Genomic DNA, 16,535 nt, shown 5'->3' on the forward strand with positions numbered 1-16,535 from the left:
AGTGGCACAGAGGGGAGTTTGAAGTTACGGCCTCAGGGGCAGGGAAGAGGCTGTTGTATTCCCTCAGATGAGAGAGGAGAAGGGCCAGGGGGAGGGGCCAATGAGAATGGAAAGTAAAGGAAGGGTGGAAATAAAACCCCCCAGAACCACAGACTCAGACAGGCGATCAGGCTAAATAATCAAATGTAATCAGGAGGGTTGGGAAAGGGAGGGAGGGAGAGGGAGAAGGGGGGAAAATGCCCTGATTTCAAGCCTGCGTAAGTTCTTGGATGACATCAGTGGCCTTTCTTGAGAAGCCACAAGTGGCATCTAGCAAGGTCAAATCAAGTCTTACTTCTATGAAAAAACAGATGCCCCAGGCACCGTAGATATCGTACTAGGCAAGAGCTTGTTGCTAAATCTATCAAATATTCTCCTCTCCCAAGAACATTTGAATTAAGTCACTACCTCCCAAGTGTGCCGTAGGATTTGTGTGCTAACCCTTACACACTGGCACTGACCACGGAAAAATCTTTGACAACCTGTAGCTGGTGTGAAAATACGCTTCGTGTCTTCTTTAGACTTAGCAGCATACATATTTTATGAAAAGATTTTTAAAAACATCAAGGAGAGCCCGTGTGTCGGCGTGTTCATTCTATATGCATGAACGAGAATTCGATTCAGGAAACCTGAGACAGGTTATAGGGGATTTTTGCAGAGTCAGCAAGGTGTTATACACCGATCACTATCATGAAGTCCAAGGCCTAATTAACCCTACTTGGAAGCACAATCAAAATCCACCGAGGCTATTTTAATTCGAGGTAATTTTAACTTCAATCCAGTCTTGCACACATCAGAGCAGCTCGGTGACTACCCCCATCTAATCTGCCTCGCACAGCAGGTGTATCTGTGAAGGCTTAGAATCTGCTTTCCAGTGAATATAAAGCTTTGGTTTTATAATGAATCATATGCATCAGTAAACTTACTTTAATGTTTCCGCGTTGTTGTCTTACAATTAGACCAGGAATGCCAGACAGTTTAGTAAACAGGAAAATGCAAAGCCTGGAAATAGGATTCAGCTTTTTGTTGGGATTTTTTTTTTTTTTCACGTATTTGGAAAGCACATTGATTCCATAAGGAAGGAGCAGGATCTTGGAACTTGAGTCCGAGACGCCACATAAGGTCTTGCTACTCGGGTGTGGTCTGTGGCCCAGCAGCAACAGCATGACCTGGGGCTTGTTAGAAATGCACCTTCTCAGGCTCCACCTCAGCCCTACTGAATCAGAAGCAGCATTTTAACAAGATGGTGGGGGGAAGCTGTGTGCTCGCCTGAAGTCTGAGAAGCACTGAGATAAGGGACCTAACACAGTGGACTAAAGACATTTAAGTGACACATGACCTGCAACGAGCCAGAATCTACATCCGTTTCAGCCAAACCTCTGGATTTCTGTAAATCCCAGAGCATTCAGCTCAAATCATTACGGCTTTGCTCTCTTTCCACTGGAATTTCTTCGACAAAATTATCGCTATCTGATACCTGCTCTCCCGGCGGACTGAGAAGATGCAATTCGTTTCAGAAGGTTGACAATTTTTTCCACGAATACACATTTTGTCTCCTTAGTTCCATTGTAGGCTCTTTGAAAGCAAGGCCAATTTAGTCTTCCTAGACTAGTTTTCTAGACTAGAAGATCCTTCTAGTATTCTGCTAGAGTCCTTCTATTTTAAAGTGGTTGGAGGTTGTCTAGTCTACTTAGCACTTCTCAGCCTTATAAAAAGAAGTTTGTTTATTTACCTGTTTGGTTATTTATTCAGAGAGTGAGAGAGGAAGGGGCAGAGAGATAAGGAGAGAGCCGAAGTAGGCTCCATACTCAGCACAGAGCCCAACGTGGGGCTCGATCCCACGCCCATGAGATCATGACCTGAGCCAAAATCAAGAATCAGACGCTTAAGCAACCGAGCCACCCAGGTGCCCCAGCACTCCTCAGCCTTTTGAAACGTACGCTCTTTTTTGAAAACTGTGAAGGTTCCATGTCCTAATGTTCAGTGAAAAAAAGTAAAGTCCAAAAGAGTATTTGGAGTATGCTACCTTTCATGTAAAAAGAGAGAATATAGGAAAATACCCAGCCATGTACTCATTTGCACAAAGGAAATGCAGAGAGGGTTAGCCAGAAACGAAGGGTATGGGCTACTACCTACAGCAGGTGAGTGGACAGGAGTGGAGAGAAGAGGAAAACAGAAGAGGGGAGGAAGGGAGGAGGAAAGAGCCATCCTTCTATGAGTACATCTTATGTACAGTTTGACTTATGCGTCAAAGTAATGCTTCACATATCCCAAATAAATAAATAATTCAAAGCAATCAGGATGTGTGTTGGGGGGGGGGGCAAATGGAATACAAATACTAAAACTAAATCTAGCTCTATTGCGAATGAACAACTACATTAAAGGGATGGGGAAGAAAATAACTAAACAACTGTGGAAAACAGTGTCCTGACTGGCTACTGTAAGGCTAAAGACAAGCAGCATAAATGCTGTGACCTGGTTAGCAAACATGTTTCTCACAGGACTATCAGCTAGCAAGTCTGGAACTAATCTATGTAGATAATAGAACTAATAAATAGGTAAATTCATCTTAGAATTCGAGAGCAGCAGTTTCCACCATAGAAGAAAGATGTTACAAGTAAGAAAAGGGATACGTATAAAATGATCCCTGTGATAATTAGTTTTAAATCATATTCATATCTATCTATCTATCTATACATGTCTGTCTCTCTTTATATGTATATGTATATACACACATATATGTGTATATATATGTATATACATATGCATGTGTGTATATATGTATATACATATATGTGTGTATATACATATATATATATGAAGGCCTAAAGGCATTACCACCCAGGAGCAATGAACACACCTACAACATAGCTATCTGGGTATCTACACAGCACTGGCCAATAAAAAGAATCAGAGCTTTTGGAGAAGTGGCCAATTCTGAGCCAGGACAAGGAGAATACAAGATGAATCTAGAACATCTTCTAATGCCAGAAAACAAGAAAATGCCCCCCAAAAGATGAGAACATGTTCAAAGAAGACAGCAATGAACCTGGAAGCACCAAAGCTGAAACAATCTAGCAAGAAAATATAGTATAGATTCTAACCTAAAATAAAGTAAACGTCCATAAATGATAGATAGATAGATAGATAGATAGATAGACAGACAGACAGATAGATAGATAGACAGACAGACAGATAGATAAGTAAACACCAAAAACAGATAAACAATTGTGATCAAATGCCTATAACATAAAGATTGCCATGGTAACCATTGTTAAGAGTACAGGGCTTTCTGGCGTTAAGTACATTTACATTGTTGTACAACCATCACCACCACCATCTCCAGATCTCTTTGCATCTTGCAAAACTGAAACTCTGCACCCATTCAACAACGATGTCTCGTTCTCCTCTGGCAACCACCATTCTACCTTTGTGTCCATGAACTTGACCACTCACATTTTGACTGCTGGGTCTTTCACACGAGGGGCATCGTAGAGCGCTTGTCCTTTTGTGACTGGCTCGTTTCACTCAACATAGGGGCCTCAGGATTCATCCATGACACAGCAGGTGTCAGAATTTCCTTCCTGTTAAGGCCATTGTCTGGACACCACATTTTGTTCATCCATTCATCCGTCAGTGGACACTTTGTGGCTTCCGTCCCTTGGCTATTGTGAATAATGCTAAGAACATGTGACATTCCGCTTTTATATTTACACATTCTTCACTCAATTGTCAGAGTCCTATAGCATCTCTGGAAAATCAGTATTATTATTACTTTCTTGCTTATCAGACGAGGACAAAGGGGCTCAGAGTATCATGGTCACTACGTGGCAGAGCAGGGTTTTGAATGCAGGTGTAACAGACCAACAGTCCCTGAATTCAGTTCCACTGATTAAACATGGGAAACCGCATATATCTTTCATTTGCTTTTGAAAAAGGAATACTGGCTAGAAGAATATCCTCCCTGGGAATTTACTGGATAATAGAGATTAAACTGTTCTAGGTTTTCAAAATAATGAGAGTACTACCATTCTGGGTTTCCAAAACAATTTGAATCACTTTTAGGGGTCCAGAGTTAATTTAGCTCTTTTTCCCCGTGAAATGTTCTTTTGTCTTCTGGAAGCTCCTGAAGCCTGGAATGAGAAGGTGAGGAGGGCGACGCATCCCCCAAAGTGACGGATTCTAATGAGGATTCTCTGTCTGTCCTGTTATATTCCCTCCTTCCCTTAGAGACCAGGGGATCTGACCCCTGCAGGGACCTGGCCGGACTGGGGGTTGAGGGGAGAGTGACAGGGAGTCTTGAGCTTGGGTGCAGTCAATGAGGACAACACTGTTTTCTGGGGTAAATGGTACCCAGAACCACCCCACTGTGCCTGGCCCTCTGGAAAAGCCGTCCCTAGCCCTGCTGAAAGGCGCCAAAACATTAGCTGCCTGTAATTTTGACATGGCAGATATTTAATAAGGAACAAATTAGCACTTGGGTCTTTTTTTCCTGAGACAATCCAATTTCTATGCCAGGCACCAACTTCTATATTTCAAAATGCATTTTTGAAGGTTAATTAGAGAAGCGGCAGAGATAGTGTTTTCCAGGAGGGATTTTTCTGGTTCCTTCTAGGTCTACGGACGGCAGAAAAAATAACTTTCCGACACTGTAAATTGAGTATATGAAGCTGTGAGAATAAACCCATCTCATTAGTCATCATGTCAATTATAGTATCTAAGGAACAATTTTGTAGCAATAGCATATTTATTTGATGTTGTGAAAGCTACCTGGACCCACTGTTAGGATGTATTTGCTCTTAATGCTCCGAGTACCTCTTTAACAAAATGGCACTCCATAAAAATTTAGTGTGTTCCTACCGTAATTAAATGGCCCTAGTCATTTTTGCATTTATGATATAAACTATAATGGCTGTAAAACCCCGCAATTAACTTTCCTTGCGCCAACATTTCATACTTGAGAAATTCTCATTACAAATTTCATTACTGATTCACTTATCTGTAATTTGTCCTATGTAACCTAAAGAATATTAACAAATTTAGAGTCACTTTTGCTCTATTAAAAACTAAATATAAAAGTCTTTCACCTAGCAAGTCAATCTTGATATTTCAACAGGCCCCGAAATGGTTCAAGTGCGGTGGTGAGGACGGGAAGGGGAAGAGATCATCTGTCTGGAGAAAGGGGAGCGAATGTGGCGGGAAATAAGTGGGTGTCATTGAGTTCACCCGCCTTCTCAGCGAGAGGCACAAAGGCTCTTGGGCAAGGCCAGGGGAGCAGGGGACAGCGCATGTGGAGAAGTGACGGGGGAAGTCAATGAAGGCCCGGGGTTTCCTAGGCCGGGGCCTGAGGCTTCTCTCACTTTTGCTTCCAGTCTCTTTCCCCTGTGCTCCTCTCGCTCTTGGGGGTCAGGGCTGGCTGGAGCCACCCTTGCACGGTTGTACCTGGCTTTTCTGCTTTGGTAGGAAGTCTCCCGGAGGAATTTGGTTGTTACCAATCGCAACATGGAAAAAGAGTTCAACAGGAGAGGGAAAGCGAGCGTCCCCGACTGGAGAATACTTACATTGCAATTTGCCTTCTCCCCTGGCACAGATCGCCTTGTGGTGAAATTTGGAGAAAATTTCTGCCTCTTCTAAACCCCCTCCCCCACTCTTTAAGGCAGAAACGAATATACACCCACATTTACGTGCAAGTCATCTGACCTGGTGTCATGAGACCTGAATTCTAGTCTTCACTCTGTCTCGACCTTGCTGGTTGACTGGGGCAGGTTTTGTAACCTGTCTGGGCCCCAGCTGCTGCACTGGGAAAGGAAGGGGCTTCTAGAATGGTCACGGAGAACACAGGGAACACCGAGAACATAGGGAACATAGGAAGCTACCGAACAGTTCATTTCCTAGTAGATAAAACCAAGGGCCTCTCTTCATGCAACCAAAGCCACCTTAGCCCCTGGGTTCCCGTAACAACGATCTCCACGAGGAAGAGCCTGAGTAAATATTTTCCCCCAATAACACCCTATCTCAGCATTTCCCTGCCTTCCATCACTGCATTCATTTTATTCTAGTTTGTAATTAACTTTTACACAATTAAATTGGAGATAGAAAATTACTGTCCCAACATAAATAATCCTGTTGCTGGATGAGGCAGTGTTAACACAATCAACAATACGATTCATAAATGAAAGAAATGTTGTCATACTTATTACTTCTGTGTGCTCCATCTTTTATAGAATATTACAGTGTAAATTGAAATTTTATATGATTTAATAAACCTCAAAAAGATATTATGGCCAAGTAACCACATAACTGTAACAAATTGTCCTCCTCCCTCATTACAGAGCTTTCTCCTCACACGGGGCTCAGCCTCATTATCAGAGCGGTGTCTTTGACAACCCGGAGCCCATTAAAAACACCTTGAAGAAAGGATACCCCACGCCGTGGCGCTTCAAAATCTATACCGGGCTGCAACCCTTAAGGATGGCGTTACAAAATCAGGAAGCAGTTCCTTCATTTTTCATCCCCGGGAATCAAGCAACAGACGGGTTATCGGGGCCCCGAAGCCAGCCGCCCACCCCCACACATCTAAGTGACCCAGGCCAAGTTCCGCATCGCCACAAAGACTCTGAAGTCAAATAATCGAAACGGCAGTGGAGGAGGGGGGGGGGTACTACCCCTCCAAACCTTTAGCTGCTTTTATAGGGTTACTGGTGTAGGTTTCAAGTTGCTTTGTTTTCAGGGCACCAGAGCTCCCATTTGCCACCGATAGCCATTTTTCAAAGGTTTCTGGCTCACCCAGGAATTCATTAGGGTAGTAGCGAGAAGAAAGGGTAGACAGAATAGACCTGCCGTGGAAGTCCAACCCCACCCCGCGCTCTCTCCCGCCTCACCCGCGCTCCCTTGTTTTCCAGTTTGGAAGGAGCAAGCCAGGGGTGTATGTGAGCACTCTCTAATCAGATGCAGCGGTTTTCTCAGAGCCTGGTGCGATTTCTGTAGCTTCCAGCAATGTGTGGGACACACTTGCACTGAAGAATTTAATGACTTGTTTTACTGCTGCCTGCCATCAATATTTATCTATATTAACTGAAGAAAGGCATTACTCGAAATGGCGTTTCACACCTCTGAGCATTATACAGTAATTCTAAAGTCGTAAGTTGTACCAAATTCTACGGGCAAACTGAGAGATACGGTATGAATGGAAATAGTCCAGCTCGAAGTTTTTAAACTTGAATTGTCTGCAGCAATCTGGAAAGCCAAAGTCAAGATGATTGGAGTTGTTACGGCTGGGAGTCTCTGGGTAAAAAGAAACGGAAACAATCGTTCCTTTGCTTGTTTTTGTTTTGTTTTGTTTTGTTTATCCCTTGAATTATCAAGAGCCCTTTGAAAGTATATATAATAGAAAAGAGAAGCTCAGACAAAGCAATGAGCCGACGTAGAGGAGTACCTGGCTTATTTCTGCCTTAATCACTCAGGCAAGCAGGCTGAATTATCCCTTCCGTGTTTCCACTTACCTTCCTCTGGTGGTCAGTTTTCTCGCCCTTGGTTTCCCCTTGCCAGAGAGTTGTCTCTGAGCCCGTTTTATCACGTAAACACTTCCTGGTTTGCATCTCTTCAACGCACTTCTGGAAAAAGTACCCCACTTACTGGATGGAGGGTTTGTGCCCCTGCTTATGGCCGCCCCGCACCCCCACTAGCACGCAAGCGGCTTGAGGGCAGAGACAAGCCGTTCTGTCTCTAGCATAGATATGTGGCAGGGACCACTTTCCATTTGCAGAGTGAATTACCCGCCCCAGAAGATCGTGAGCTTACGGCACTGCGGGAATTCTAGTATCTGCACAGACCACGTCATTCTGAGCTTTAAAAGCACCCTTTAAATATCCTAGGCTTGAGCTTTACTGAAAGGCCAGCGTTTTCAAGGGTGAAAAGGCTGAGGGAGATCAGTTGGGCCAACCCTTCACCTTACCGAGGAGAGAACTCAGTCCCAGAGGGATTAAGAGACTCACTCATCCAAGGTGGTTCAGAGCTTTGCAGCAGCATAAGAAGCTCCAGAACCTGGGCTTCTGACAGCTGCTGGCTCTTTCTCAGATGCTGTGTTCTATCTCCAAAAATAAGCTCTCCCGCCAATGGCTTCTAGAATAGCTTGACTTTTGCATTCTGGTCTAAAATGCACTTCCTATAATTTTCCCGTCTTTAGACATTATGTTTATGGGACATCGGGGCAGGAGAATTAGTCCCCAATTCATAATAGATAAGGTTTACAATTTTTTTTAATTTTTTTTTTAACGTTTATTTATTTTTGAGACAGAGAGAGGCAGAGCATGAACGGGGGAGGGGCAGAGAGAGAGGGAGACACAGAATCAGAAGCAGGCTCCAGGCTCTGGGCCATCATCAGCCCAGAGCCCGACGCAGGGCTCGAACTCACGGACTGCGAGTTTGTGACCTGAGCTGAAGTCAGACGCTTAACCGACTGAGCCACCCAGGCGCCCCGATAAGGTTTACAATTTTAATAACGGAAGTAGAACTTCACGGAAACTTTACAACTGCCCTATCAGCCCACCACACTTAGGTTTTATGTTAATCCAGGATTACTCACCCAGTGACTTTACACACTTTGGAAGAAGCGCAAGACTTGGAAATAGAAATAGCGAACAGAAGGACACATGTGCAGCAGGAGTCTGATTCCCAGCCTTTCTGGAGTTGTAAAAGCCTGCTGTTATTTGGTGGCTTCTGTGAAACAGGACTGACACATTGCTTATTTCCTTTAAAAAAAAATATGAAGTAGAATTAATTTATTTTCATTTTAAGGCTTGGAAGCACTCCTGGAATTAACCAGAGATACCCTGGAGAATGAGCTGTAGGGATGAGAATCACTGAATGAGAAGCTGAAAATCAGGAGGTAAGACCGCGTACGTATCAATCCACATTCAGGCACGACATTGAGCATGACTTATAAAGTCATTTGTGTCCTTTAAATAAATAGATAGTGATAGATTTTCAAAAAGGGTTGAGGGAGGGAAAAAGCTATTCAGGAAACGCTGGTGTAATCCTGCTGTTTTCAGAAAAAAAGGGAAATCGTGGGTCTAATTTCGTGCCATGCTAGGCATTAGTACTCAGAGTAAATAGAACTGCCTACTAAAATAAGATATCTTTTCTCTGAATGTCATCTGTTTATCCACTCTTCTAAGTAAAATGAATAGCAAAGGTAAAGAAAAGCGTGGCTCATCATATGGGGCAGAAGCTTTGAAAAAAAAGGAAATATGTAAAGCTTTCTCTCAACATCAAATCAATATCTCATTTTCTTAGTGATTAATTCAAAATGAGCGTCCAGCTCCTAATGTTTTAACTGATATATGATCCCAATCTTTTATTTACTCTCTATATTTCCAAGGCGGGATCATTTTAGTGGCAGCTGGTCGTTGCATTGATAACTCCCTGATTTAGGTCAGTGGAACACGTGCAGATGATAAAAACAGTTTTAGGCATCTCGAAATCACGATACGGAAATATTTTCTTCATTCTTTTAGGCTAGCAAGCAACGACAGGTATTCAAAGCATCGGACTGTCAACACAGTGAGTTCTGCTGTCGCCTGCATCATAATCTGTTTCTTAGTAACACTTGGTCTGAGCAGCCGTAATAGAATTAATTATACTTCATTTTGCTGCCTTTAACAGTATTGACCAAATTTAAGAACAAATGAGAAGTGCTTATCAAGCTTGAAGAAAATAATCCATCAGTGGCACAATTTAAATTCTCTGCAGTTCTCTTATTAATCAAAGTAACACTTACTATCCTATCTCCACTTCCCATTAACAGTCATTAAGCCCTGCTGCTGATTGAAGCAATTTCTTTAGGGATCTCAACCTCATTTTTAAGAGAACCTTCTTTAGTGGAAAACAATATCATATAAACGCAGCAACTTAAGAGAGAGGGAGAAGGTTCTTCAATCATGTTCTGACCTTGATAGTTTTCAATGGTGTGAGTTCAAAAAAGTACCCAACTGTGATTCTGGAAACTTCGAGAGTGGATGGGCTGTCCTTGCCTCAGCACCTGAAGGAGGCACGACTCGAACAGGCAAGGCTTGGATTTGGCTCAAACTGCTTGCCAGCCTCTCTGGAGCACTATGGCCCTTGTTCTAGTCTTTCGCTCACAGTGTCTGATGCTTCTCAGAAAAACGGAATACCCCAAGCTTACCAGGCATACCTCTGTTTTGAGTTGTCGTTCTGAGTAGGTGCGTGGTAGAGAGGTAAGACCAAGGAGTGTGGGGCCGGAAGACTTGGGTTTGAGGCAACACTCATACTTCCAAACCAGGGGATCTTGAACAACGTATCCAGTCTTTCTGTCTCCATTTTCCTCTGAAATGGAAATAAGAGTACCATCGGCTCCACATTGTGCACAGCACACAAGAAAATGTATGTGAAAGTCTTTTGAAATTGTCAAATGCTATACAAATGTTAACTCATCAAGCCCTAGAAGTCATGGACGGTGTTTCGTTCAGTTCTGTCCCCAGGCTCTCGCCCAAGGCTGAGACATAGTAGGGGCCCAATAGGTGTTGAAGTAATGCTAAGGAAGCCCTATTTCTAAACGTGAGGATAATGTAATAAAGCCGCATCATGTAATTGTTCAAAAATACCTGCAATGGTGTGGAGTGGAAGGGGCCATGGAGGTACAAAGCAGGGCTCTAGGGCACTGAGAAGAAAACCGAAACACTACGAGAATCCAGGGAATTTGGAGGGCCACGCCCTGCTCCTGAGATGTTCCCAGAGGCCAGAAGAGAGTAGACTTTGGCAGGGAGTGCACTGCCTTTCCTTGAAGAGATGAAGGGCACCTTCCACCACTTAATCTCTGGTAAGACATTCAGTGTATGATTCCCGGCTCTACGAAATGAAACGCGGAACTGAATTTTTGGATCACAAGAGTTCTGTGATCAGTGTGACTGAGGAGGCGGTGACCTTAAGAGGAAAATGCCCAGGGAATGTTGGTGACTGGTACGGGAAAGCCTGCGGGTTAGGTCATGCTAGGCAAGATGGAAGAGGGGGAACCGTTTCCTCACCAGGTGCCCAGTGCATTCCGCGCCTGGAGGTTGGACGTCACAGCGATTGACAGCACAGCTTGCGGAACTTACTAGGCTGGTAAGAGTCAAGTCGGCAAGTCGAACGCAAAGCAATCGCATATCAGGATGTGGTCTGGACTCGGGCATAGGCTCTGGGCCTGCATCGTAGCTGTTCTACTAGCATTTTGTGTCCAGACATCTAACAATACTCTGGAGTCTCACCTCCTCGCATGCCTAACCCCTTGGACACCAGTGTTTCCTTTCGGTTATTCATTGTAATTCACCATAATCCTAATGTTTATAAAAGCCAAATACGGCATGGCACTGGTTATAAAATTTCAAGGCAGTAAAGACACTCAGTATTCATCCCGCTCAATCTTATCCACGAGGAAACAGACTCTGGTCCAGTGCTGTGCCTGAGGCCACCCAGCTGGACACAGTTGGCCATCTTGAGCCCATTCAGAAGTGACCTCACTCCTTTTGCGCAGCCTTCTGAGATCTGCTACGAAGCTCTTCTCTTTCCCCCAGAGGAGGCCGTATACCTTTGAAGGAGACCCACAGAGACCTCTCAGGAAGGATTTCAGCATGCCTGTCGGATTCTTACATCTCCGTTTTAAACACGGAACCCTTTTGCTTTGGGCTGGCTCAAAGAGAAAGGTTTCAGAGATGGGACAGGTGAGGTAGATCCATCATTTTCGCTTAATGGTCAAAGTCCCAGGACAGATCAATCAAGACCTGGATCTGAATTTGCTTGGCCAGCATAGACGTGAAGACGCCTTTCAATAGGCTATTGGGCCTGATGTATAAAGAGAATCATACAATCGATGTAGATGTGGAACAACCTCAAATTCTGATGACCACTGACATCTCCGGCCGCAGACCAGGCCCCCCTCTTGAGATGTTCCCGGAGGCCAGAAGAGAGGAGACTTCGGCAGGGAGTGAATTGCCTTTCCTTGACGAGATGGAGGGCACTGTCCACCACTTAATCTCTGATAGACATTCAGTGTATGATTCCCATCTCGAAGAAATGAAACGCTGAGCTGAATTTTTGGATCAATGGAATACCTACTCCTGTTAAAGCACTTAAAAAGGAAAACATCTACAAAACGTCCCATTAGGCTGACAAATTTATAACACTATGAAAAGCGTGCCAGCAGTTTCAAAGCCGAATAGAGCGTTGTGTTTAAAGAGTATGAATGGATTTGAGTTCAGCCATATTTCATCCACGCGAACAAGTTTAGCTATCACATCTCTTCCCAATATTTCCCACATTTACTTTTAACTAGGCATATGTATGCCATGACAGAATATGGACATCATCTTAAAAAATAAGTTGTAAAATGAATGATATTAAATGGACTTTCACAGCGTGAAGACATGGAAATATATTCTCATCTTGATGTGCGGGGCTGTACAGACATAAATGCCATTAGCATTAATGGTAATTATGTGCGTAAATCCCCATGCTCTGGGTGAGAATATGCCCCTTAGTTTGCAAGTACAATGACGGGCTCATTTTTGAGATTAGAAACAGCTGAGGCTTCCCCCGCTCCTCACCCCCTAACTGGGAGACATATACAGAGTGGCTCAGAGCATAAAGTCTGATCGGCCCCTTTCACGAAACACGCGATTCAAGCACTTTAAAATTCTTTCGCCTCGGCAAAGCTGGAGACGTAGGAAAAAAGTCTCTACCTGCAGTCTGAGTTTCCCAGTAATTTACGCTACAGCATTCGTAGTTTCTTGTCACCTGCCCGGGGTGGTTACCCTACTGGAGCTCTGCACGCTCACAACGAATTCATTTTATTATGGGCTGATAACTACCGAGAATAATAGTTTTCAGTCGACCCAGAAAGGACTGCGTAGCTACGATGAAAATTTGTGGAAAGCACGCAAATTTGGTATCCTGTTTACCAAGGCCAGTGTGCTCTAATCTCATTGAAACAGGCAGGCAGGTGATAGTGCCAGGGAAAAGGATTGCGTCTTCCCTTTTTAAGCCTTACGTTAACAAGGCAACATGACCCAAGTATTCGGTTAGGCCTCACTTCACACAGTAGGAAAACAAAAAAGTCCTCTTTGCCCAAAAGTCAGAAGACATTTCACACAGAGGGCCGACTGTTTTATAACTTCACAAACACTCCATCAGGGGAAGATGGGAGGAAGAGACACATGTAATTAAAATATACTAAAAGAAACAAGCCATTGCGGCTTTCAATTACCATGGAACGAAGAAGCAACCATATTATTTCTACAAACTATTTTCACTTAGCACAGTTCAGATGGAATTATTGCCATGACCTTTTAAAAATGTGAAAGAGTGAATCAATACCCTTTCAGAGGCAAGATTACAGGACCAGAATTGGCCGTGCTCTAATAGTATTTCTGCATCAGAAGGCAGTTGAAACCTAATTATCGTCAATCACATACAAGGTAGTGCCACGTACTGATGAGCCCAGGCAGACAGCAGCGTGCACGGGAGGGTCTGTGGATGAGGGTCTTCGACAGGGAGGAGCACGTGTGCTGAAGGGGCCGGGGCATCCGGGAAGCCCGAGGCCAGTGGAGTAAGGCTTACAGGTGACTTATAGGGACTGTCACTCATTTACAATAACTAACACCGGCCTGTCAGAAACAGCCACCTGTAAATGATGTATGAGTGGCTGGCAGCCTGCCATCCCCCCATAGACCTTGCAGCCAAGAATCACATTTTATTGTCGAGGTCATCGGAATGCTTACTTGGATACATGCCATATATTATTAAAAAATAACAAACAGCCAATCAGCAACGCTTCTTAAGGCTCAAGGGCAAAATAGCCAACCTGCTTACAGAAAATGGGAAAGCAACATCCAAGCTCCATTTTAGCAGGTGATTTTTTTTTTAATTGCTTCTCTCCACATAGAAAGAAACAACACTGTGGAGAGGCCCGAGGCAAGTGATACAATGTCAGATGGAGAGAATATATTCGGATATTCACTTTTCCTGGGCTGTTTTATCCACGATGCCAGCACCAAAAATAAACTTCTCTTCATCAACAACGACAGCCCCAACTGCTACGCTATGTGCTGGTGATAAGCTTGCAGGCGGTGAAAGCCACAGAAACCAGTTAGCAAGGCAAGGAGATAAGGATGTCTGGTTTGATTTTTCTATTCAATTCCATCTTTTTGGAATCTGCCAGAGAGTACCAAAATGACCCTGCGTCCCACGACAAAATTTTTCTTTGCAACCAATCGTTCCATATACTATCAGAAAGCCATATACTGTTTTTAATTTGATCCAATAGCCGAGGTATGGGTAGAAGTTTCAACAATGATTCAACATAAGGAACGTATAACATTACCAAATGTTAGAGATACTGGGGCGCCTGGGTGATTCAGTCAGTTAAGCCTCTGACTCTTGATTTGGGCTCAGGTCACGATCTCACGGTCTGTGAATTCGAGCCCCCCCCCCCCCCCGGGGGCTCTGTGCTGACAGTGTGGAGCCTGCCTGGGCTTCTCTGTCTCCCTCTCTCTCTGCCCCACTTGATCTCCCTCTCTCTCAAAAATAAACTTTAAAAAGATGTTAGAGACAGTAAGCCATTAAGAAGAATTTGACAACTCCTGGCAACTTTCAAGCCAAAGAATCTATTCTGCAGCCATACAATTTCAAATATTGTCCCATCTAGCTTAGCGTTCAAAATCTCGGTGATAATCGGCTTGCCCCGTCTTGCTCCACAAGCTTCACTTACTCGCACAGAAACGAAGGATTCGGCATATTTGTTAACATTATATAGTAATTGGACAGCGTTTTGTTCAATGCTCTTAATGTTCCTCAAATAAAAACATTAAAAATGCACTAAAAAAAAAAAAAACCACAAAACTAGGAATACTCATTACACACGAGCAATAGTTTTTAATTTAGAAAAAGTCTAATTGAAATTACATTTGTTATGCAGAGACTGCCAATAATTATCTTGGCTTTAAATATGCAAACACAAAGATTTCTTTTTGAATTGATGACTCTTTTCAGAAGGGGCTGCCACTAGTTGAATTCAGTGATCCGGGGACTGGGCTGTGAAAACAGGTGGTCCCCAGGTGGACCGGATAGCCTTCCAGAGCTGCCACAGTAGAACACGTGCCAATGTAGCGACCAGGCGGTTCCATGAGATTCCGGCCCTAGGAATATGTCACCATGCTTGTCCCAATCACTCCACTACAACCACAGAATTCCCGAATGGGCAAATCCGCTTCCCGCAGACTGGTGATATGCCACCATTTTAGCCTCCGGCCTCTTATCACGGAAAATGAGAGAACAAGGGGCATTTGGCGAGACTAAAGAGGAAGGTAAAATCCTGCCCTGGCTATGACTTGAGCGATTTTGAAAAGCCGACCACCATGGCTAAAAGCAGTGACTTGTGGGTAAGGAGGGACTCCTATGGGATTCCGTAACTCACTTGTTGGGTTCAAAAACAGCATGCAAGAGCCTCTCTCTTAAAGAGCTCACGGCCAAAGACAACCTTCACACCTCTTCTTTATGACATATCATGTTATCGCAATTGATGCAACACCAGGTTATGACATATCATGTTATCGCAATTGATGCGACACCAATGCCTGCTGCACGGTAACCACTCCAAGTCCTCTTTAACTGGAGGCTTCTCAATATACTGATTTCTAATGTCCCACAAGTGCTATAAAGTGATTGCTGTTGACCATCGTCTTGTTTTAATGTCCCCTATATAATAATAAACTTTAATGCTAAAAAAAAAAAAAATCCGTTCTCACTCAGGAATGTATTTCTTGTGAACAACCATGTGATGTGAAGAAAATAAATTTCCCTCTTGGCAACTTAATTTGTAGATAACTGGGGTTGTTTTGAGATAGGAGTCTTACACGGAATTTGGAATCTATGTGACTGTTTAATATCATTAAGGGAATATTGTGTTGGTTACAATGGCTCACTAAAGTAACTGGTTTCCATGTGGTTATATCAATCTATTTCTGTAGCATTGTGCACTAGTTTTTCCCCTAGAGTACTCCTTGTAACGCTGAGAAAGTGTCAGAAATAATGACTGTCTACCTATATCTGCAATAAAACGTAGAGCATGGATATTATAGTTGTAAGTATCAAAGATTTATTTCATGACTGCAGGTAATGATGAATCTTTTAGCACAACTAATGTCTGGAGGAAACCTCTCTTCTTCTCCGAGCTGTCACATGGAGACTATTTATAGGGCCCTTAGTGCTGTGGGGTTTTAGCATAAAGAGGCAATGTGTCTAAGGTGCCACTGGATGGAAATGTTAGCAAGGGCTTCCTCTCATTGAAGATCTTTTAGTAGATGGCATTAGATTCCCTCTTTGTGTGTTTACGTCCCCCCAAAGACAGGGGACAGATGTTTAACATCAGCCCATTAATCCCTTAGCCCAGGTTCCTGTGACAGCACAAACCCAACAGAATGAGCCCTTTGCCTTTGCTCAGTGTA

The 16,535-nt window shown here is 43.6% G+C and overlaps 1 long non-coding RNA gene across 3 annotated transcripts in view; it reads right to left on the reverse strand.

Annotated features, from left to right (window-relative positions):
* LOC115509007 overlaps positions 1-16,535 on the reverse strand; it is a 38,730-nt gene that overhangs the window by 13,355 nt on the left and 8,840 nt on the right. For 2 of the 3 annotated variants that reach the window (XR_003967189.1, XR_003967188.1), the window contains 3 exons: positions 10,232-10,383; positions 8,624-8,789; positions 7,542-7,652 (listed from right to left, as the gene is read on the reverse strand). This is a non-coding gene — a long non-coding RNA (uncharacterized LOC115509007). Of the gene's footprint in view, positions 1-7,541; positions 7,653-8,623; positions 8,790-10,222; positions 10,384-16,535 lie in introns of all 3 variants that reach the window. The other variant, XR_003967191.1, reaches the window with a different exon arrangement.

Source organism: Lynx canadensis, chromosome A2 (genome assembly GCF_007474595.2).
Source record: "Lynx canadensis isolate LIC74 chromosome A2, mLynCan4.pri.v2, whole genome shotgun sequence".
In the NCBI taxonomy this organism is placed as follows: Eukaryota; Metazoa; Chordata; class Mammalia; order Carnivora; family Felidae; genus Lynx; species Lynx canadensis.